Source organism: Magnolia sinica, chromosome 1, assembly GCF_029962835.1.
Source record: "Magnolia sinica isolate HGM2019 chromosome 1, MsV1, whole genome shotgun sequence".
In the NCBI taxonomy this organism is placed as follows: domain Eukaryota; kingdom Viridiplantae; phylum Streptophyta; class Magnoliopsida; order Magnoliales; family Magnoliaceae; genus Magnolia; species Magnolia sinica.
In genome coordinates, this window is record NC_080573.1 from 31,950,158 (window position 1) to 31,975,337 (window position 25,180).

The window sequence follows — 25,180 nt, forward strand, 5'->3', positions numbered from 1 at the left end:
CTAAACCTACATCCTAACCCAAACACTAACCTAAACCCTAAACCCTAAACCTTAAACCTAACCCTAACCCTAAACCCTAAACCCTAAACCTTAAACATTAACCTTAACCCTAAACCCTAAACCCTAACCCTCCCTAACCCAAAACCCTAAACCCTAATTCCTAAATTGTAAAAATGTTTAATTTATTTGAAATTTTGAATTAAATAATTAGTAGTTAATTTATTGGAATTACCACTTACATTGCTTTTTGGTATTACCATTTACATTGCTTATTGCTTAATACTTACTGCTTACTGGTTAGCTTAATACGTTTGTATAATTGTATTACATTGTTTTTTTGCTTATCTTAGTTTTGTGCATTGTATAGTTAGTTTAATATGTTTGACATTGCTTTTCTTGCTTAGCTTATTATTGTGACTTGTGAGTTGTGATTGTGAGTTAGATAATTAGTTGTCCATTTAAGGATTTCTATGTGGCCATACATAAATATAGTGTGTTTTTGGTGCCATAAAAATTGCTCAAAATTTTTCATTTTGGACAATTCAAGGTTAGATTGATAGTATGCTTTCATATAACGTACTTAAATATTCATGTCTGATCTACGGTCCATCTCCTCATTTCTCTTTGAATATGTTTCTTTTCATTAATTTCTAATGTCAAATATCTTCACATTGCTTAGATATCTGACATCGGAATATAAAAGAATATTAACTTATTTGGAGAGGTATGGGGTGATGCTGTCGGATTTTCGGCGTGGGCATTTAAATGAGAATATGAAAATATTACAATCTATCCATCCTTGGATGGGTAACTAATTTAGCTTATTATTGTGACTTGTGAGTTGTGATTGTGAGTTAGATAATTAGTTGCCCATTTGAGGATTTTTATGTGGTCATACATAGATATAGTATGTTTTTGGTGGCATAGAAATCGCTCAAATTATCCCATTTTGGATAGTTCAATGTTAGATGGATAGTATACTTTCATATAACCTATTTAAATGTCCATGCCTGATCTGCAGTCCATCTCCTTATTTCTCTCTAGATATGTTTTTTCTTTTTCATTTTTAAAATCAAATATCTTCACATTATTTAGATATTTGTCATTAGAATGTAACTGAATATCAATTTATCTGGAGAGGCATGGGAAGATGCTATCAAATTTTCGATGTGGGCATTTAGATGGGAATATGAAAGTATTACAATCTATCTAACCTTAGATGGGTAACTAATTTAGGATTTAGTATAAGTCTTTTTAGTATTAGATTGCTAATGTTAATATGATTTAGTATCTTTCAATTATTAGATGGCTAGTGAGGGTCGTTTCAATACCCTGGGCAGTTTGAAAGTTACATCGCTGATGTTCCTAGAAGATGAAGGATTACGTCTAGAAGATGAAGATGTCCCATTGATACTAGTTCCTTACAGTCACATATTGCGAGAAAATGAAAAAAAGATCGGTAGTGTGGGACGATTTTGAGGAAGTAACCCTGAAGAACGACACTGTGAAGATATAATCCAAGTACTGTAAGACTTAATATGTTAAGAAAGCAGATGAGTTGACCACAACTCTGAGAAAACACTGTTTGAAGTGTCATGAAAAAGTGAGAACTCAGACCTCAGGGCAACAGACACTTTTATTAAACCAATCTTTAGTGGGTCCGGTACATTGTCCATTTACAAGTATAACAAAGACCGGGTGAATGAATTAATGGCTAAATTTATTATTGCCAATGAAAGACCATCTTAAATGGTAGAGAGTCCTGCTTTTGTTGAATTAGCCAGATGCCTTAACCCCAGATACGAGAAGGTCTTTCATACAATAATAAAGAGAGTCTGCATGAAGATATATGAAAGCGAGAAGCTCAAGTTAAAAGGACGGTTGGAATCGATTCCTCGAATTACCCTGACATCGAATCAATGAAAGGGGTATATGTCACTAACTACTCATTCCGTTGATGCCGAATGAAAGCTCTGCAAGAGAATCATAAACTTTTGTTATCTTATGCATCTTTAGATTGATAATTTCAGACTACATGTATAAATATCTTGTAGAGTGGGGCATTGAGAAGAAAATCTCCTCAATAACTTTTGATAATGCCTCTACAAATGATAGCGTGATAATGAATTTGTGGAACCAATTTAAGGCTGCCTGTAACTTGTATTTTGGTGGAAAGATATTTCATATTATGTGTTGTGCCCACATCCTAAACTTGATTGTAAAAGATGGCTTTAAAACAATTGAGCCAACAATCATGAACATAAGAGAGAGTGTGAAGTACATACTGGGGTCACCTTCATGATTATATACATGAAACAAGATCGTGAAGTGATTGAATTTGTCATCTCAGAGAATGATGAAGTTGGATGTTATGACATGTTGGAATTCAACATTTGAAATGTTGGATTCAGCGATAGCTTTCAAAAATGCATTCTCTTACTATGTGGAGCGTGATAGTGCGTATGTTTGGTTGCTTATGAAGATGATTAGTCAAGAGTTGAATCAATTTGTAAGTTCATTTCAGTTTTTTACAATACAACGAAGAAATTTTCGGAAAGCAAGTATCTGACAGCAAATATATTTCTACCAGAACTTTAGGAGGTAAAAGATGTCTTGCACAGAAATTATAGTAGACGAGAATTTTTACAATTAATGACCATGGGTATGCAGTTAAAATTTGATAAGTATTGGTCTAAGTGTAGTATGGTAATGGCTGTTGCAGTCATTCTTGATCCTCGATACAAGATGATCATGGTTGTATTCATATCTAATAAGTTGTATGGTGTGATGAGTACCCTTGAGGTCGATAAGATTCATGATGCAGTCAATGATTTGTATAATCTTTATGTGTGTTCCGCAAAAGATAAAACTCATTAAGTGGGTTCTAGTTCTACTATTGATGAACCGCCAGAAGAAATGGTAGATGATTTCATGTCTTACGTGGCATAACATGAGACTCAAATGCAGACACCCTAATCAGAACTCGTAAACTATCTCAAAGAACCACTTGTAAAATACAAAATCGATATATTTGATGTTTTGGAGTGGTGAAAGATGAAATCTCATGATTCATAATACCATATGCTCTCGTTAATGGCACAAGACATTATCAATTTCAATTTCAACTATGACTTCAGAATTTTCTTTTAGTATGGGGAGTAGGGTCGTGAACAAGTATCAAAGCTCACTTACACTAGAATCGGTTGAAGCGCTCATTTGTACACAGGATTGGCTATGTCTGATCTAGGGGAAAGGGAACTCTATTGATGAGGAGTTCGAAGATGAGGATATTGATAAGCAAGATGAGACAATACCAGCAAGATAAGACGATACCTTTTATTTCTCTTGTATTTGCTTACAAGTTACAACATGATATTTGTAATTATTTTTTGATGGCTTAAATTGTAATATTTTATGGGTGGATGGATATTTCTCTCTTTACATTTGTACTATTCAATTAGTTAATATTACTTGAATCTCATATTATATGGTTAGGTAATTGCATTCATTCATCAGTATAAGTTATTTTTTTATATTGCCTTAACCTAACCAGATATTTTTCTTTAAAAATATACACCTATAAATATGTCATCGGAAGATGATGCATGGACAAATATTTAGGATTATGGAGTCCAAGTCTATTCACAAGATGGAAAAATAAAGTTACAATGTCAGTTGTGTGGAAAGCAATTTGTAAACAAAATAAATCGGCTAAAATTATATTTGGCTTGTCGGGGAGGAGACACTGTACCATACAACAAAGATCCTCAGGAATTCTGAAATTTATTTTGAGCCATTTTCGACTCAAATACAAAGACTTTCTACACCTCCCCCCCTACAATTACAACCAATACAACCAGCCATAGAATATATAGAAGTAGGTCTATTATAATGAAGAAGGGTTAAATAGAGGAACTGCCTCCATGCCCTCCACAGTTAGTAGAGAAGAAGAACAAGAGAAAATTTTAAGGAAACAAAAAGAACACGATTATAAAGAGGTCATATAAGAAAGCTTGAAAATGACATCCAGGAGTACTAGACAACAATGGTCACCCATTCCAAGATAACATGATGATGAAGTAGGCACGGACACGAGTAAACAATCAAAGTTTCTTAAAAGTCTCGCGGCATTTTATACGCGGTTGAGAATCCCTTACAAATTAGATCATAAAAAGCAGTTGAAAAAACTTGTTCAATAAATGAATGAGGACGATGGGAAGACATCTCCACCATTCGATTTAGTAGAGGTGAACGACCATCTTTTGGACACCTCCAGCTCGGAGTCGACCCAGAGTTCTCCTGCAGTTGAAGCCGTAAAAAGAGAACCAAAGGATGATTCTGGCGACGAAGGTTGAGGTGGAGGAGGGGGTTACTATTACGGACAAGGTTCATCTGGTTACGTGCCACAAAGACATTCATCATAGAAAGGTTATTGAATGTATGAAAGTTTTATTTGTCTATATGTGCATGTTAGGTTTATTTACTTTTGATTTTGTATAGAATTTATTTACTTTGTTCGTTTTATAGATGTAGTTTATTTATTTTGAAAGTTGGATCTGTGATATTTTAAGTTTTTAACAATTGAATAACCTAGCTAAATGGTCTAACGTATTGATATCATGCACATATGTAATCGCATATGTTGCATATGCAAAAATATATGTTCGCATATGCGATGTATGGACTGTTAATCTCTCTCTTTTATATTTCTACTCCAAGTGGTTTCTCTCTCTCTCTCTCTCTCTCTCTCTCTCTCTCTACATTCCCTCTCTTGGAAGTTACAAGATAAGGATTCAAACACTTGTTATTTAATTCATTGTTTAATTGATTTTATGTCTCTCAAATATATTTTAAATATATATAAAATTAGTTATTTATTAACTTAGGAAAGTTACCCTTCTTCTTTTCTTCTTCTTTTTTTAATTTTATTTTTTTATTATTATTATTATTTTTTTACATCTTTTTTTCATATTTTTTGATATTTTAAATTTTTTTAAAGAAAAAATATAAAGCAGAAGACTCAATCTGAACCATACCCAACCCGATCCGACTCGGTTTGAGTTAGGCCAGCAAGAAATCGGTTTGGATCGAGTCAGCCCTACTGGACTCGGTCCCGAATTGAATCGAGTCCGGGTCAAGTACTTACAAAAACCGAATATGAGTTGAGGTAGACCTAATCCGGTCCGACTCGCCTCGATGCCCTCCACGGTTCTAAATGGTGGGAAACTATTATAGAATAATGGACGATTTAAATACCGGTGCATCGATTTTTGTGAACAAGTCGCACCTAATCCAAGCCGTTCACCGGAGTGGGCTCCACACGCGACCTCTTCAAGAAATAGTGCCGCCCTAACTGTCTTAACTGCTGAGGCCGATCACTGAATGCGGACAAATGGTCGACTTTCTTAAACCGGTCATTTTTTCGGAGGAAAATGCCAGATCCGTGGGAGGCCACCAGATGAACGGATCAGATCTCCTAGGATATGTGCCATAATCAAAAGTATGCTATGTATTAGTTTGGCACGTGGGAATGCAACTGTAAACATTTCGATTGAAGAGTTGCACGTGTAAACTTACATCACTCATAGACGATTGGGCCCCACATACCTCAGCTTTTGATCTCATCCGTTCATGCTGCGAATGCTCAGGTGATCTTGACCATTAGTTAGGCATTGCAAGAATTACACTTGCTGATGATCATAATACCTTAGCCCACGAAATTTGGACGGTTACTAATTTGTGTATAAGTAACCATTTGAAGTATCAGTAGTGTAATTGTTGAGCTTTGGATCTCCCCTGATGGGATCTACTAATATATGAACGGTCCCTGTCTTGCTCAAGTGTAAGAATCTACAGCTATCGAACGGTTGAGAAAGAAAATACAGCAACGGTTCCAATCAAACCAACAAAAGATAAAATCTTCTTTAGCTACGGTCTTCTAATCTAGGTGATTTCTTATGCATTGGCCACCCATGGCGTGGCCCATCACTTCAATGGTTCGGATCACTGAATCGTGTCCCTCTCGGGTACGAGTCCCAACTCAGCCTTTGTGCGCCTTGGCCATCACGCTCTTGGTGTGCCCCATGCTTTTATACAGAAGAACAAATCATAATCTGAACCGTCCAGTAGATTAGACCCACTTTTCATGGGCCACCATAAAAAACTCATATTGATCGGGTGATAGGAACTGTCCAAACGTTATCCTATCTTTTCATGACTGTCAGTTTGTTTGGAGAGGTGTCTTATCTAAGGCTGACCCCATCGAACGGATTATTCGTGTGAATTATTGGCCCGACTTTGATCTGAACCGTACGTTTTCTTTGGCATTAAGCAGAAGAAAAAGTTCCTCCATTCAGTACGAATTTTTCATGAATGCCCATTTAAATGAAAAGTGGGTAGAAGCTAATGGACGGACCGGATCAATGATTCCACCATCCACGTGTCCAAAAGCACTGGGCACACGAGAAGCGTTCAATGGTCCACTAAGTGGGGCCCGCAGCAGCTATAATTTTCTCCACCACAACCTTTTTAGTTATGGTATCTCATCAACCAAACATGTGGCAGCATTTCAGTTCAATTCAGACTGTTTGAATTATGGATCCCATTGCTGATAGAGAAGACAGTTATGAACAATCCCAGCCGCACGATTTGTGGCTGTCAAATGGACGGTGAGATAAAAAGCAGCCTCTGTTTAAAACTCAAGAAGCAAAATCAGATGGTTAAGATCACTCTATCAGTTCGGGGTTGGCGCTAGCACCCTAAACCCTGGCCTTGCCCTACACGGGACTGTATGGGAAACATACTGAAATGGTCAACGGTTTAAAATTGTTTCATTTTTAGAACTTTGGAGCTTATCTCATCCGTCCAGTGACAAGTCCCATAGTATAAATGATTTTGGTCATTTAAAAATAATCCTGGATCCCATCGTGAGCTGAGCCATCCATCATTAGTCCGACCCTAGCTTGGACGAGGCACAGCCTTTGATTTTAAGCCTGAGGCCGGCCCACAAGTTCTAGCATCGTACCATCTTCGATGCTGAGGTACAACCTGTGTAGTAAATCAAAATCGTGAAAACGGTAGGTCCCATCGTTAAGATTGTCCTTCTTGAAAATGATCAGGCTTGTTCATCAGGTGGGCCACACCTGTATGAGAATATTGGTCCAAAAAGGATGGTAGTGAATACTTTGAATATGCCGTGTATGGATCACCCGTGTATGAGAATAGTGAGACATGGGCTAGAGCCAGACCTCTGCCTCACACTGGCCTTTTTCTCTTTTTCTCTTTTTTTTTTTTTTCCCAGTGATATCACTTAATGCTCGGGCCAGAAGTTTGTATTATACCGCATGTTCTTTTGACTTTTGCAAGTGGGGTCCATGGTTTAGTGTCCAAACGGTTGACATGATCACGATCGTGCAAAAGAGAAAACACCACGACTATCTTAAATGGTTAAGAATTTCTTTTTTCACTCTCGTACATTTTTTGGTGAATGGACTATCCACAAATATCAGCAGTCTTAGGCAGCACCCTACAAGTATTGCTCAAAATTTTAAGACTAGCTCAAGTGGGGAGTGAGTGGGGAGTGACTTGGATTTGCACAGAAAATTTGAAAATTCTTGCAATACTGTGGCAAAAAAAATAAAAAATGCTAGATGATATATTATCTTGAGATTTTCAAAATATTGAAAAAATTTAAAATATGGCCTTTTGTGATGATATTAACTAAAAAAATAGTAGAAACTTTAAAGGATTTTTTTAATATCATATATAATCATATATTTAAATTTAAATTTATTATAAATTTATAATACCTTTTTTAATATTTTATTTTCGGTGAGATTTTCCTAATAGTATTTGAAAAGAATTGTCAAAAATTGAAAATCTCTTGAGAAATTTTTGGTGCAAGGTTGTTGAGAATGAAATGTCAATGTATTGGTTTGGAATTTGGCCACGTGGCACATGTGTGTTTTATGGGTATACTAGAACCAATTTTTGGTCCGATTCAAACCGAATGCCACTGACTCCTAACGTTGAGATAGAGCGATAGATAATTAAATTATTGGAAGACCAACAGCCTATTCTATCAACTGTCGAGTGAGCTTATTAAACGATTTATGGATGTTGGAGCTCCTCCTCCAATGAATTTTGTCTGCCTTGAAAACAAAGACTTTTAAAGGTGCAACAAGTGTTTTACCAATAAAAAACCAAAAGATTGAGACAAAAAAGTGAACATACCACTAAAATGGGATCACTATCCTGGGTTAGATCAGCGGGGTGCTTGACTGAACAATGCACTGATAAGCGAGGAATGGATAATGTCGAGATTACAAGCTACTATTGACCTAATGTATGAGCGTAGGTAGATAATTTCTAAAACTATGATTTTCCTTCAAATTCGGTACGCCGACATAGTTCCCTACTGGTTATGATTAAGTCAGTTGGTGTAAAGTAGGGATAGACTGAACTACTCTTAAAAGCTAAAGGTTTCATGCTGATGAACGATGGAGATGATAAGTGTCTCAGAGGACTGGATAAGTAGTGTTGCATTGGATTTTTATTTGATTGATTGATTGTCGAATTGATTTTGGGATTTTGTTCAGGGCTTGCTTCACATTCCTCTTTGATATTTACAGACTTCCTGGCGACGTTGTGAGAGTAACCATTGCTTACGTGGTGATGTCATATATTGCCAGTTGTAAATAAAAGTTATCCTTATTCGATTGTGCCTTGTTTTTGTCAAATACGTCCTTATCATGATAGTTAATTATTGAACGTGCTTTAATGTTGACATAACCTTAATGGTTCCTAATTCTTATCCAAAGGTTATTTAAGTGTTACCATTCTTCGAAGACCTACTTATTAATGAGTTGTCCTTTGTATATTTAGCGCATGTCATACAGATTTCATGCTCGTTACATGGCTATATCTGCATCGTCAAATCTAGATCATGTTCAAACATATTATGCTTGGTAAAATCTCATTGGAGACATAAATTTTTCTTTGGAGAGGAAGGCATTGTGACAACTCATCCAAATCTGGCCACATTAGGCTGGCCCCTTCTTTCTCCATGTGTGTGTATGCCAACTACAAGTGGGGACTTGTGCCAACTCATTGGAGTGTGGTGGACTTGGGCGATATGGCTAAGTTTATCCATGTTAGGCTGCCAGGTCTCTCTCTCTCTCTCTCTCTCTCTCTCTCTCTCTCCATGTGTGCCCCATATCTTCTTATAAACAATGGTATAGAAATTATTAGAACAACAATAAATAAAAAATATGAAATGTCACACCTATCTAAAAGATTGCAAACGCAACACCTCAGCCAATGATGAATCTGATTTCTTATTAGTGTAAGGTACAGACGCAGTCACTCTCTTTAAGATTGTCCGTGCTTCTCGATAAAATTAGTTGGTGTAGCAAGCTCCCAGCACACTATTCCCAAGATATATATGCTCAACATATGGTCTCAACAATGTGCATAGGCTTCATGAAACCCAACATCAATACCATCACCACACCCTTCACATGTCCTAAGAGAAGAAGAGAAAAAAATGAGTTTTTTTCTCCATAAATTTCTTTATAAACCCTAAGAGCGCACACTCTTTTATAGATATAAGGAGAGAGGAAGCTCTAATCCGTCCATGACATGAATACATGAAGTTGAGATTATTGTTGATGTCTCAAATCTTTCAGCAATTGTAACATGGATATTGATGTTCAGATTTCATCCATATTAATGAGTTAAACATGAGTGAGAATATACTAAAATAGCATATCATACTCCGGATATAATTAATTTAAGCAAGCGGAAGACTGGAACATATATATATTTGAATAGGTAAGTGTTTCACAACCTCCAGAGTATGAGTATGTAACCGGGCTGAATATATACATGTATTGTTTCAAACTATACAAAATGTCAAATGTAAAGTGTTCAACTAATCCAGATGTCTCTGTAATCCTTGCGCATCGGCACGAGGTCTACATAGACCCGCCCGAGAGCTGAAAATAGAAGAACTCTTCCTCCTCGTCCATGAAATCCTGCTCTGCCACATAGGCTTCATCATCATCTGCATCTAAACCAGTGTCTGGTTGGTGTTTTAAAACATCGTCCCACAATGGGAGTTAATGATCAACTTAGTGGTACTATAAGGCAAAGGTTAACATGTTATCAAGTCAATCAAGTAATAATGATAAAGCAGCATAGCAATCACTTCCTAACTACTCTTATTAATGCAGGAATGGAGTGCAAGTAATGATGCATGCCGTCACATCAAAGCTCCCTCAACAAGCGACACCGATACCAATATCGCATATGACAACACTGCCTCCTGTGCGACTTCCACGCCTTTAAAGCACGTCCTAACTAATGCAGTGCAATGCATGGTCATGTTAACCCAGTAATTAATTAAGTTTATTCATACAGTAGATTTGGAAAGTTAGGGTACCTCCCTTTATATCATTGACCTGAACCAAAGGATCTATCTAGATTCGTTACTCCTAGTCAAGCACATAAGATAGGCAAGTTGTAGGGTCATCACTCCCAATGAAAAGCAGTTGATAGGCAAATTTAAAAGTTTATACTCGCGGTCACTGCAGGGTAGCTAATCACCTCGGCGTAGGTCGATAGCTCGAACATGATGTTCCATACCACCATGTCTGGCTCATGAGTCTGAGTTGCTCACTGGTCACTACGGGGAGGATCGTCACCCCAGCGTAGGCCGATAGCTCCACCACGGTGTCCCATACCACCATGCCTGGCTCATGAGTCTTAGTGGATCGTGGTACCATGGTTAGAGTGGGCCTTTACATTGGAAATGGGTACCTTAAATTCAGGCAATAGTATCCATATATGGTAAACACACAATAGGTCGATCGGTTTGTTAGGCAAGTTTGATTGGTATAGGCACATGTTGACTTAATCGACATGGAGCGCATAAGCACCCCTCATGGCCTAATACTATCGATAATCATCGTGTGACCCGAATTCATCAAGTATACCTAATGCAAACATGATTAATTCGACTACCCAAACATGAACTATTACTGATTGCCTGGGCTAGGTTGTAGCCCCAATCTTGTTTAGATGCAGCAATTAAATACATGTGATAATCAATCCAGCATTTAACAAACAATCCAAGTGAAATCCTCATTTGAGCATTTCATCAACCACCTTGATCATGTTACCAAATACTAGCATTTTATCCATAAATTGCATAGAAGCAAATGAGATTACATGAAGAAAATTATACATATGGATAAGGTAATTGAGAGTCCTATATTAATATTCTTAATAAATACAAACCATCAACAATTTCTCATTCAGACAATTTATCAAACACTTAGGCTATACTTCACAAAATATATAGACTAGGTTAGTTACAACATATATTTTAGCAAACCCTTATATAGAGAGGTTAGCATGCATATAACAACGATGAATCCTAGATTAGTAATCATGGCAAGCATATATCATGTCTATATGTTCACTCAAACATTTCAACAAACACATGGGATGCATCTTTCGTTCAACATAGTTTATGCATGTATATAATATCGAAAACGGCGTAGCTAAGACTATATGGCAACAATCAAGTTAGACATAAATCATTAGCTGACATTGAAAGCATTGACAACCATAACCTAAACGTTTATAGTTCGCACCTTTCGTCCGAATACTCGATTCGGACCCGGTCCAAACACTACGTTCCTGAAAACAGAATGTCGGGCACCTAATTAACGTAAACGGTTAGCTAGTTTGACGATTAATCAATTTGGATCTCTATACCAAGATTAATGTTAGGTTTTCTTACCCAATATCGTAGCCAAAACAGATCGGTTAGTGAAATGGAAAGGTGATTCAGTGCGTGGAGTAGTGGGAGAGAATCCCAGCAACGATCTCCCAAAATCTCTCTCCACACTTTCCTCTTTTCTCTTCTTTTTCACTCTTCTCTCTCCTAGGGTTTGGAGAAATTCGTATGGAATAGGAATAGGGTGGTTTAAGGGCTATATATAGGCCCAGAAGTGATGTAATTGGCCCTAGGGCCTTGGTATACTTAGTTTTTATCCAAAGGGCGACTGTTTCTGACAAACGGGGATCATAGGGAGGTCCTCTATTCACTTACATCATAGGGGAAATTCTCTGATAGTGGATCTATGCCAGGATGTGATTTCGGTGTGATCGGATAAGCCGATCGACCGTGGGGGACCTGTGTGAGATGAACAGTCATACTTGCTCGATCGGGGCCACAATTATACGGATATGTGCAGGGAAATTTTCTTTTCCCATGAGTGAAGTTTGGTCGGAAACTGACGGTCTGAAATTCTCAATTTCGCGCGTAAGCAAAAGGCCCAATTTACTTAAGTTTCATTAAGTTTTCTAAAGATATTCGCGTTTCTCACTCACTTCGTTCAGGGCTCAAGTTATACGTTTCTGGACATTATTTGGGCTCGATTCCCGCAATGGTTGTCAAGCCCAGTAGGACAGACATAATCCTATAGTTTTGCAATCATCGGACTCTCGCCGTGCGGTCTAGGTCCAATACGGGGTTTCAATGTACTCCCGAGAGCGACAGGCTTATGGGATTTCTCCTAGGTCTTTAAGTGATGTTGAGTCAATGGTATTAATAGTTTTAGGTCTTACCATTTGTGGAAATGGTGGTTCAAGCTAAATCCACTAATTAATTAGTTTAGTATTTAATTAATTTTTGTCTTAATTACGACAGGATATGGTTCTTAAGTATTTCTGCCTAAGGTGGTACTCGGGTCTTTGTATGGATTTTTTCGAGACGTTACAATCTACCCCTCTTAAAGAAAAAATTTCATCCCCGAAATTAGTACCTTTTCATATTCTTCAAGGATCTGAGGGTTGTTCTTATGGACTTCAGCTTCCGTTTCCTAAGTAACCTCTTCCTTAGTGTGATATGTCCATAACACTTTCACCAGTAGGATAACTTTACTGCATAGCACTTGTTCCTTCCTATTTAGAATACATGTTGGTTGCAACACATAGGTAGCATCTTCAATTAGCTGCACTTGCTCTTATTTGATAATATGGGTACACTACCAAAAAAAGGGGCAAAGGATACAGACCACGTTAGTTTTCTGCTACGGTTTTAATCCGTAGCTAAAAAGTTGATACACCATTAATAATTAATGGTGTTGGAAGGGGCTCAATGAGGCCTAAAAAAAACTATATGTTATATCTAAGCCATCTATATATTTGTAAATATTACATTAGAGGATGAAAAAAAAAATCAACTAGATTGAAGCCTCAAGTGGACCACATAGTAGGAAACATGGATATTAAATTACAGTTGCTTCTTATGGTGTCGTCCACTTGAGCCTTAAATATACCTAAAATTTGGTGTCATAAACTAAAATAATTTATTAAAATTATTTATCGGAATGGTTAACTAAATACATCATGGTGGGCCCTACAGAGCCCCTATCCAGACCGTCTGCGTCCGTCCGGCCCAAATTTAGGCGCGCGCTCAAAACAGAGCCACGCCCAAGGAGGGTATTTCACTCTCTCTCTCTCTCTCTCTCTCTCTCTCTCTCTTCGTTCCCTAATTAGAGCATTCCCTAATCCTCTCTCTCCCTCTCGATCTCTGCTTCATCTCTCTCATTCTCCTCCCTCTCTCTCAATGCATCAGTCGTGAAGAAACACAGGCTGTGAATGCCCTCTCTCTCTCTCTCTATCTCTCTATTGCAACATCTGTGAATCTCCTACCCGAAGAAACACACGCCGTGAAGCTCCTCTCCATAGGTTTGATATCTTCTTCTACTTCTATCTCTTTTCCTGTCTTTCAGATTTGATATACGCTAACTGTTTGATGAAATGGCATGATATCTATTTGTTGAAATGGCTGGATGAGATTAATAATATATTAATACACACTTATGTGGGATAGTGAACTCCCTTGAGTTCATGGTTGTATTAATATTGGAGCATAAATCACCGAACTCCTCGACGGATTTTTTTTTTGAAAGGTATCTGGAAATTTTATTAAAGAAAGGGAATTACAGCGATAGTAGCTGATGATGAGAGGTCATTTGACTAAGAATCCTCCCAGCTACCCTAAAAAGCCTCTACCAGGCACCCACTTCACAACTAATATGTATTGGAAAATACAAGTGTGAATTGTCTGTATGTTGTGAGTGCTGACCATCTTTTGTGTTTCATGGTTCATCAGTGATACATAAGAAAATATGTATTGCCCAATCAGAACAAAAATTTAGTGGCATTGGATATTATTTTGAGCTATCCCTGCATTGGGTTGTGGGATGTCTTCATTCACTATCCGTTCGAAGGAGACAGGGAAGCCCGATGCCCCTTTTTTATCTTATTAACCAATGACTATGAATGGGTGATCCCAAAGAGCAGGTTTTTCTCTAGGCTCTCATGCATTTTAAAATTTTTTTTTTTTTATCAGAGTCCCTCATCAGTTTCCTAGTAAACTTTAGTTACCCCAATTCCTTATTTCCTCCCGAATTTCTATTTCAGCTTCCCTCCCCACTCTTTCATAGCAAATTGTAGGAACCCCCTATTCGATGCTGCAATACTATAGAGGTGCCTAGAAGCCATGCACAAAATGATTCATAACCTCAATGAAGTTCTCCCAAAACCTAATCTTATCCAGCAGCCCCACTGTATGACTGTGTCTTAAATAGCTTACATTGTGTGGTGTGGCCTTCACGCATCTTTGCTCATGAAAAGAGCTTAAGTTGCATGTAGCTTTACATGCTATGTGGCATACAGGACATGATATGCATCCCATGCTACTTGGCCTAGGATACATATTACATGTTATTTTCACTAAAACTAAAACAGTAAAAATCAGTTTTCTTTTTTTGTTACATTTTGCGACTTTCCATTAAAAACAGTAAAATATTTTCAATGATTTTAATGAAATAATATGAGAAATAGTCTCACCTTAAAGGGGCAGCGACACCCTATTTTCACCCAAAAAAAAAAAAAAAAAACCGGAGAAAGAAAAGAAAAGAAATAATATGAGAAATAGTGTCAATTCGGTTCCTTTGTTTTTTTTTTTTTTTTTTTTTTTTTTGTTTTAATCTTTATATTTAATAATATGAGAAATAGTGTTAAGCCAGTTCCTTTGCTATTTTTTTTTTTGTAAAAAAAATCTTTATATTTAATAATATAAGAAATAGTGTTAGGCTAGTTCCCACACCTTCTTCCTACAAGAATTTCCTATTGGCGGGGGCAGGGGCGGAAAGGAAAAAAGGAATGGGCTTGCCCCTGTTGAACTGAAGCAAATCCCACCTCCCAACATTAGCTAATGTATGTGTTTGTTAGATATTTGCTCATCTACATGTGTCATGGACCGAAAATCTCATTAGGTGGGCCAACCACGTATGAGAAAGCAACAATTAAGGAGTGATAGTGATCCACATTCAATGTACATACATAATGGGGCCTACTTCATGACCCAAACAGTATCAAGCTACTACATATACATGGTGGGGCCCACCTAATGTGGTAGATTTGGAAAGAATAGAATGTAGATGGCTAATCTTTCTACTAGCTGTAGTTAGGCCTTTTGTCACCAAAATCCCAACCATGGACTATGGGGGAATTCTTGTCTCAAGGTGGGATTTTCCAAAACACTAATATCTTCGGAGTCGAATACGTTCATTGCATATCAGATACCTTCAATGAGAAGACTTAAGGAATTCCCATCTTCTACTTCGTATTCAATTCATAGGAAAAGATAACAAATCAATAGCCTGAAATTAGTAGCAATACTAAGTATCTAGATTATGGTGTTTGCCACTTCTTTTTGTTCAACTTATAAGTGATTTGACTTTTGTAAGTGCGGTGTATGAGATTGAATCCAATCATCAAGTAGGCTATACCTTGGATGGGCCATACTCAAAATCAAATCAAAAACCTTGACAATCCTAACCATTCTATTGGAGGGCGCTTGTGTGCGTACCACTTGTACAAAAAGTGAATCACATAAGTTAAGTGATAGAAACTGACCAACAATCTAGCTTTTCTTGTTCCAACAACAGTTCATCAGTCCTTGTGCATCTAGCATAGAATTTTTTGCAAGCTAAACATGCTATCCTAACATTTATTGATATGATTTTGCTTGATTTTTGTAGCTCCCAACACAATATTACATGGCAATGGTAAGACATCGTATAAACAAATTTTTTTTTTTTTTTTTTGACATTTGATTTGATCTCATAATAGAGGTTTGGTTGAATGCATCCCAACGTATTACAATATGATATGCCAGTGCTTTAGCCTTTTGAATTGAATTTTATCAATAACACAATCCATTTATTAGATAAGGCTTCTTTTGGATGGTGGAGTCCCAAAAAAATCTCTCAGATTGAATGATTCAATCTTTTGATTATACAAAGGTGTTTTGGAAAGCATCCATTTTTCAAAGCAAAAGAGCCGAATTTCGAAGTGTTAAGATAATCCAACTAAAAGATTTTTATTGTTTTCTATCCATGATACAAAGCAAGACTCATTGTCTAGATGGTTAGGATCACTGGGAGACAACCCAGTTTCAAGGACTAAAGCCCCGACACACAAACATGCACAAAAGACATCCTAAAAGGGATAAAAGTGGACCAAATGCACTGCCAAACAATATTGCCTTCTATGGTAGCGTGTTCGCTGCATGAGTAGCAACACATTAGAATTGGCACAACAAGAACAGTTGGTTGTAGAGAATAGACATCTAGAATCCTACGTGTTTTCTTTGTTGTTTGCATGCACAGGCTCATGCACTTGCACATACACGTGCTATGCGTTTGTATTAATGCTTTCGTTGCACCCTTTTTCTTTTTTTCTTTTTTCCTTTCCTTTATCAAGAAACATCACAAAGGAAGTTGGACGTGTAAGCATGACTTTCACCATATCAATGTACAATGCTTCAAAGCTTCAGGTGAGTTGGTCTTTTAACTATAAAGGAGAATTCTACATGCTTCTTTCTTCATTTTTTTCTTTCACCAGATAATCAATCAAGCTTAATTTTTGGTTCATGACACATCTACACTAGATACCATAAGTTGTGCCTATGCCACATGTGCAATATCTAAGTAATTTATAAGTTCCCGTGTTTCACCCATAACACTGCCAGAGTATCCAAGTTTTTCTCATCTTCCATGTTCTTACTTTGGGTCTTTACTTTGTTATGCCATTGTTATAAAATCATTAGTTTCCTTTTCATAACTGTAGAATTTGTTGAAAGTAATGGAAAATTACTAAGTGATTTTTTATGAAATCAAGTCCCTCTCTTGTTGAGCATTGTTGTTAGTCATTGTTTTTTTTTTTTTTTTAACATTACTTTGTGTTTCTATTTACAATATGTAAAATTGCATCATAGAAAGGGGCATGGGTTATGATTCATCATGAAATGAAACTGGCCACTAATATGACCATTTTGTCAATCATAGACTTGTTTTGCATGAATTAGGGAAAAAAGAAAGAAGAAGAACAAAAATGGATGGTGATGGTGCACTTTATTGCAACATTAGTAGAAGTTTGTCTTTGACAAAGGAGCTTTAAAACTTAAATCCTACAAATTCATTTATCATTTCCATTTTTCACCTAATTTCTTCTTTTTATATGCAGTTTGACAAACCTGACCAAGCCAAGTGATTGCTTTCTGTCAATGTTTGTAGATGAGTTTGCGAAATGAGCTTCTTGATGTCATTGTATAGTTTGACAAATTTGTCATCAATTAATCCATGTTATAATGTGTCAATTGCATTGCTAGTATAGCTACACTTTCTATTTCTTGTTATGACTAATACATCAATTTGCAAGCAAAATATAATGCAATGGTTGAGGACACAACTTTCTTTGGGGTATTGCTTTCCGATCATCTCAAACCTGACTTCAATCCTCTTATCATCAAGAGCAAGGTAAGTGGTTGTTCATTCATCAGTTAGCTAGAGACTGTTGGATGTGGAAATTCAATTCAGATTGCAATAATTAAGCAACCCCTAACTGAAACTAATCTAAAGTTAGATTAGTCCCATCTTGTTTTAAGTGAATTTGACTAATTCCATTTCTAGTTGAATTTGAAGAAGAAGAAGAAGAAGAAGTGCCATTTAAATAGAGAGACAACTAGCATTTCTTGGTGGGAAAATACCGAAATAGTCAATAATTAATTTATTGTAGAATGAATGTAGCATATATCTAAACACAGGCCAAGTAGCAAATTAGTTAATATAATTTCCAAAGTAAATTGGTCCATGCACGGATTTACTAAAACATAAAATGCTGAATAGAGGTAAGAACTGGCGTGCTTAGCTATTTGGGCTCAGCCACATGGCTGAAATTGGGATTAACTTCTAAGCCTGTTGGCTTGCTCAAGCCTTAACAAAAAAAATGGGCTAGGTTGGGCAAATACTTTGCAACATTTGTTCAATTGATGCCCTGCCTGACTCTGACTCTAGCTCTATTTATAGCTGCTATTTGCTGGGTTTGAAACTAATTATCTGGCTGGTTGTTTGTGGCAGGCCAAAATTTCAGGTGGACACAAAACAAAGAAAAAGAAAAAAAGAAAAGCAAAACAAAATAACAACATTGCTCCCCTCTTCCCATGTCTCTTTTTAACAGTGTAGAGCACTTTGTTACTCAACTACTCTTAGTTAAAATGGAATCATTGATGCTTGGAAAGAATTGAAGCCCAGAAGAGGTGACTTTTGTCACAACACTAGTAATTGCTGATTGTCAATAGGTTTTCCTAGTGAACCATACAATTTTTTTTGGATGATTTCCATGGGTTCCTAAGGACCCATTTTATAGCACAAACAATCCATAACCACCACTGTTTTTCCCATTATGATGATTAGAGAAAGTTTAGTCACCTCCCAATCAACTGACAACCATTGCCTTCACATCTTTGTAACTTAAGACCATTACCATTACAACCTTCCATGCCCATTATACCAAAGGGTACTACTTTGGGGAACTTGTCCAAGGTGCTACTTTTTGGGTTGATGTGGTAAGAAGGAACAACAATGAGCTAGATATCAGATTTTATTTTCTAGCTCTCTCAATAGATTCAATCATCTCTTCATCTTTACCTTTTCAGTTTTATATGCTTCTGATTTCGATTGTTGTTCTAGGACTATCTATACCATGAGATTAAAGAAGTTTGTGGGCTACAAAAGATCACAGAGGAACATCTGTCACAATTACATTGGATTGCAATAGAGATTCTTTTCTTCTTCTTCTTTTTTATTTTTTTATTTTTCATCTCTCTATTATAATTTGGGATTGATATTTTTTCCCCTTCATTTGGTGCATCATTTGCAGATATTGGAAGGACTTCTTAAATTGCCAGAGAACAGGGAATGTGCTGACTACAAAAGCAAGTAGGCATCTTGGTTGAATTGTGATAATGAATGATCTTTTAAGAAGCTACTAGTAACTCTTTTTGCATATACAATGTTTACATCATCAACCCTTTTTGCAATTTTTTTTTTTTTTTGGTTGTTTGTGCCACAACATTAGTTGGGAATGCATGCTCATGATTGTATCCTCTACAGCTTGCAAGGCACTTGATATAGGAGATGTAGAGCTATTATTATAGCTTGCAAATGTTTCATGCGAATTAATCCTTGTGTTTAGTTCCTGCCCAAACTCCACCTGTTAGTTACATGCATGAAACAGGATTTGTAAAGCTGCCTCCAAATATCTGGGACAAGGTTACGATGATTCCGATAATGATATGGTTCCCACTTGTGCTCAGTTACCATTCTACAATGCCATTGAAAATGAAATATGAAACATTTTTTAATCATGGTTTTTGGCAATTTTCATGCTATGAAGATTCTTTTAGATTAAGTATATTGAGAATCTACTAGAAGCATGGTTAGATTCTCATCCAAGATGAGCTGCCATTATAGATGTCTCATATTTCATTCTTAAAAAAGTTGTCTCCTATTTTAGGTCCTACTGTGTGCATATGGATGGCTCGCCTGAGATGGTACTACTGCATCTATAATAATAATTATTATTTTTTTAATGTAATGGATGATGGCTTGTGTATTGTTACTCTCAGCCAATACTTAAGAAGTTTTGTTTCACGAGCTGCACAGTATGTGCTTTGTGACCAAGATTTTTAATCACAATTTGATCTTCAAGAAGTGCTAAACCTGTGTTGATATATGTTTCGGGATACATTCGTTGTGAAAAGCTAGTTCAAGATAACCTATCCAAAATGGCATGACCTGGACAATTTGTCCAGAACAGAACTTTGCTTGCAGCCCCTAGGTATTGAAACCCGCAAATAGTCTTTTAGCTATTGACACTACACCAAAATCGTCATTTAGGAACGGTTTTAAACCGTTCCTAAATGCTTCAGGAACAGTCATCACAAAAATATAGGAACGATTCAAAATCGTTTTGGGTACCGTTTCACTTTTTAGAAACGGAATTTTAGGAACGGTTTTAAACCGTTCTGGTGCCAACAGTCACATTTTAGGCACATTTTTAAAAATGGTTTTGAATGCTTATTAATGTTGCCAACGGTCAGATTTTAGGACGGAATTTTAGGAACATTCTACTTATATTATATGCCAGATAATTACACAACTACAAGAAAAAGACAATAGAATGATTCACACATAATAATCTTTTCCTTCGTTTCTAGTACACATTTCAATTTCAATTCCAATTTCCAATTTCCAATTTCAATATAACATTACATTTCCAGGCTTCTATAATCCAACAATTCCTTTCCCTTTTCTAGAATGATCACTGCCTTCATATATGACATCCGCTGCAAATCCTCGTCTTCAATGTCTTCTTGTCCATCCCCCATAACCCGATCGATCTCTTCCACCAGCTTGGCCTGCACATCCTGATGCTTCACCAGGTTCACCATGATCCACTGTAGTGATGTAGACGTTGTGTCCAAATGAGAGGGATGAAAATCTCTTCTTGTCTTCTGCGTATCGCCAAGACATCCTTCCACTGCTTTCGAAAGATAATCTTTCCCAGCATTAGCAAGAAAGTGAAGACGGAATGGGAAGAAGCGCTCAATAGCAAGCGGTCCTCAGCATTGGCAATTTGCACGCTCTGAAAGAACAGAACGGACTATTTCAGAACTTATCCCCTTATCAACCTGCCACAAAATCATCACAAATATGTATGAAGTTCATCAGGATATTTATAATCAGTCCTGCTGCTTAAAAATCTAAAATGGCCAAGATTTGACTGTAATTAACAAAATTGATATTCAGAAAAGTTGTCCTTCTTCCAAACATCAAAAGAAATGTAGTGAGAATGGTAAGCCTCACTCCAGAAAAGCACATACCAGAAGTTGCTCTAGTCTCCATGTGATAAATTGATGTGCCTAAAGTACAGTCATTCAAGAGCCTTGAATTCCTTCACCTTGCAAGGAATTTACTGAGTGGCAAAATCCCTCCTGAGCTAGGTAACCTAAAGACAGTGACCCATGTAGAGATTGGCTACAATTTCTACCATGGAAGCATCCCATGGCAATTGGGAAGCATGACCAAACTTCAGTACCTCGATATGGCCCACGCCAATCTCTTCAGCCCGATCCCCGACTATCTCAGCAACCTTGCCAATCTTCATACTCTGTTTCTTTTCAGGAACCAACTCAGTGGATTGATTCCATGGAGCTTTTGCAACATAACGTCTCTCATGAACATAGACCTGTCTGAAAACCATCTCTCTGGATCCATACCGAAGAGCTTCGCAGGCTTGAAGAATCTTCGTCTGCTCAGTCTCATGTATAACAGCATGAGCGGTTCAATTCCAGATGGAATTGCAGACCTTCCGCTCCTCGATACACTTCTAATATGGAACAATCTCTTCTCAGGCCCGCTGCTGCAGAGCTTGGGCAGGAATTCTCAGCTGAAGTGGCTCGATGTTTCTATAAATGGTTTTACGAGGATTGATCCACCTGATCTCTGTTCAGGAGGTAAGCTGTTGAAGCTCATCCTTTTCTAGTTTGGCCTTCCTTGTAGCTGTTGTCCCATAGACGGGCTTCATATCTACCAGTCCACCTATGCTTGATATAAATAAAACCAAATAGCCTTATTATAAGAAAAATAGAAAGCAATGAAAATAAAATAGAAATGGGAGCAACCCACAGGAAAATAAAAATGTCCTAAAGGGAATGAACATAGCCATGAAGCCCATCACTTCTACCATGTCCTAAAGGAAAAGAAAAAAAATCATAAATACGGAAATGAACCAAATTCAATAAAAATTTGCACGATTCAGCTCTTCAAAACAAGATACAGGTATTATAAGCATATAAATATATCTGGCTATCCTAGCTCATCATAATAAAAAGCATTAAAAAGACAAACGACCATATCAATGTTGAAGTAAAAGAAACTCTGTATAAATGGAATCATTTGATCATTTTATAACACTAACCTCAGGGTCCAAATTGATGTTTACCCCCAATGCCTCTAACACATTGGCACTTCCACAAGCAGAAGAACTGGATCTGTTTCCTTGCTGCTACCATAACATAGAATTCTAATTAATTACAGTACATACTAGAATAATTTTTGTAGGGGAATGAAAAATATGGGGGACCATTTCACAGACCTACAGCAACCTCCGCCCTAACCAGAGGGCTTCCATCTGAAACAACTTTCAAGAGGCTTTTGACAATATTTAACTCAGTTTTATTCTTTTCATCATCATCACAGTCTCCATCACTTCCAAGCCCATCTCTAAAAGTGTCCGATCCAACGTCAAGAAGGGCACCCAAAGCAAAAACAGTGGAAGCTCTGACCTGAAACTAGGCAACTTTTACTGCTTAAAAATGCATGCACTAATTGATTGGGTTTCAGTGGAATTACAGGCCTCAGAACAAAACATACCTCAGGTTGAGGTTCTGAGAGCAGAGGCGCATATATTGTTGGTGCATCTGCGTGTAAACCAATTGTCTGTGCTTATGGGAAATCCTCCCACAGCTTTCCAAGACAGAGACAAAGCCACTGGAGAAGTAGAGGCTCAGTCTGTGTATCATGTGGATTTGCAAGTTGCAGATGCCTCAAGCATACATGTATCAAATTCGCCTGAATACAGGCCTCCTGTTCCCGCCGGTTTCCATCCACAACAACTGCCAAAACAAAAGCATGGCCCTCCCCAAGAGTGGAATTGTAATTTGCTACAAGGAGTTTATTTATAGCTTTAAAGGCTAATGGGCAAAAGAGAAAATAAGAAAGCATCAGGGCAATCCAGAGTAAAACGTGAATGCCTTATCCAATGCAAGGATCTTTGTCCAAATAAATGCAAGAATTTGGCGTAATTCTGTGGCTATTGTTTGCAGCAATTTAAGCACGTAGGGAAAGATGCCAACTGACAAGGCCTAAAAGACCCAAAAAGAAGAAGAAGAAGGGTAAATTGGAGAGTCTAAGTTGTATCATAGAGAAGCTACAAACGCATAGTAGGCCAAAAAAAAAAAAAAGAATGGCTGAGGGAAAAAAAAAAATACCAGATCTGCAGCCCAAGGTCCCATATCCAGGAACCTCCCAAGAAGTACCAACGCACGAAATCGATGAGACTAAGCAAAACCTAAAATATTGACAATTAAGAATTAGTGATGAAAAATAAAATGAAAAAATGTGACACCAACAATATGGAAAAAAAAAAGTTTAATTGAAATGGGCAAAAAAATCTCCTTAAAGTACAAGTTATGCACAATACACAACTCGAGATGCTAAAACCAAAAGAAAATAATGCTGAAGATAAGCCTGACAACATTGATAAATCCCATTTTTGTAGGGTCTGAAGCAAACGTTTGCTCCTTCAGCCCCCTTTGAAGCACTGAGCTTAACGAGAGAACTCAAGCGAGTTTTGTACACAATCATCTTGAATTGACAAACCTGACAGCATATAATCATTCATGATATTGAACTCTGATGCAAGAAGCAAATCCGTGTCTGTGGCTACATGAGAACCTTGGCTTGCTGCTTCCAAAAATGAAAACCTACTAAATTATTAATAAAAGCCTTTCTGAACTCAATGACCAATACAGTTAGGATATGGATGAATATGGATGTATCATAACCAATAGTCAAAACCATGAACAAGACAATTGGGCCTGTAGCAGCAGAACTTTCGGGTGATGCTCCATTCACAAAGGGAAATGATTTTGATGGTCTTGACCGGTGTGCATGTATGTCAAGTCTAGCTTGGATGAGTTAGTCATGGCAAAAGCAAAATGGGGCAGGCCTGAGGTTGGCTTCAGCCCAGATTTTGAACTGTTTGGGCTGGGTCTGATGAGCTGGCCGTATTCAAAATTTTGACTTTGTTTAGCCCAAGCCCGGCCCATTGACAGCCCTACCCCCATATGACTGATAAAAACTGTCTTAGCTCCTAGAATCAATTTTGCTCGGTTTGGGGAGATATTTCCAAATTGGTTTAAATTCTCAGAAAAAAAAAAAATTAGATAGAAGAAGAAGAAAAAAAGAAAGAAAGAAAGAAAGAAAGTGAAAAACAAAATTATTTTGATGCAATAGTAACAAAGAGATCCCCAAGTGAAAAATATGGCAAGGTTGTAAGGCACTAAAAAAAGGGGGGAAGTTTATCGAGGAAAAGTTGTTACCCGAGATCGACTTTTACCAGAGCCAAAAGCTCCTGGAGGATTTCCAACAACAGCGATTCATCAACCCAAGTTATGAAAAGAAATGTCATGTCAAATGTGTGATTCCCAATTCCATAATATAATCACAAACAAAATAATATTAAATAAATTTCTGTACATACCAATGTAGCCAAGAGTCAAAGGCAAAACGCTTAGTGTACAAGGAGACAAACTAGTCACCATCCCTGCACCAAATATAACTGCTAAACTGCAAAACACATAAAAATCAGCACACATAACAAGCAGGACACAACAAACTACTCAGTACCTACAATTCCAAGAGCTTCTCTAAGCCATCACACACCCATACATGCACCCTTACCATATGAGTAGGATATCTAAGCCGTGCATTAGGTGGGATGTACTGGCTCAAAAATCAGACTGATCAATTCAAATGGAGGAGGAGCTGGCATGAATGGATGGACGTCAGCATTTCAATCGGAAGTATGGATAATAATCATTAACATAACTCTTTTTTCCATCCAATATTTCTACTATTGACAAGCATTACTGACATTGTTTCTTACAGCTGGTGCTAACTTGAATTAA

At 37.2% G+C, this 25,180-nt stretch overlaps 2 long non-coding RNA genes across 3 annotated transcripts; both read right to left on the reverse strand.

The window, feature by feature from the left end:
- Nucleotides 1-20,587: 20,587 nt before the first annotated feature.
- Nucleotides 20,588-21,579, reverse strand: LOC131239775 (uncharacterized). The gene is made up of 2 exons (XR_009168394.1): nt 21,311-21,579; nt 20,588-21,118 (listed from the first exon to the last, which is right to left on the reverse strand). It is a non-coding gene; the product is annotated as an uncharacterized LOC131239775 (long non-coding RNA).
- A 721-nt stretch (nt 21,580-22,300) lies between these two features.
- Nucleotides 22,301-25,008, reverse strand: LOC131244732 (uncharacterized). Of its 2 annotated transcripts, XR_009170521.1 has the most exons (5): nt 24,754-25,008; nt 24,593-24,624; nt 22,863-23,353; nt 22,585-22,774; nt 22,301-22,491 (listed from the first exon to the last, which is right to left on the reverse strand). It is a non-coding gene; the product is annotated as an uncharacterized LOC131244732 (long non-coding RNA). The 2 variants fall into 2 exon arrangements; XR_009170514.1 differs by lacking the exons at nt 24,593-24,624; nt 24,754-25,008 and adding an exon at nt 23,480-23,795 and having other exon boundaries at nt 22,303-22,491.
- Between the last annotated feature and the right edge of the window lie 172 nt (nt 25,009-25,180).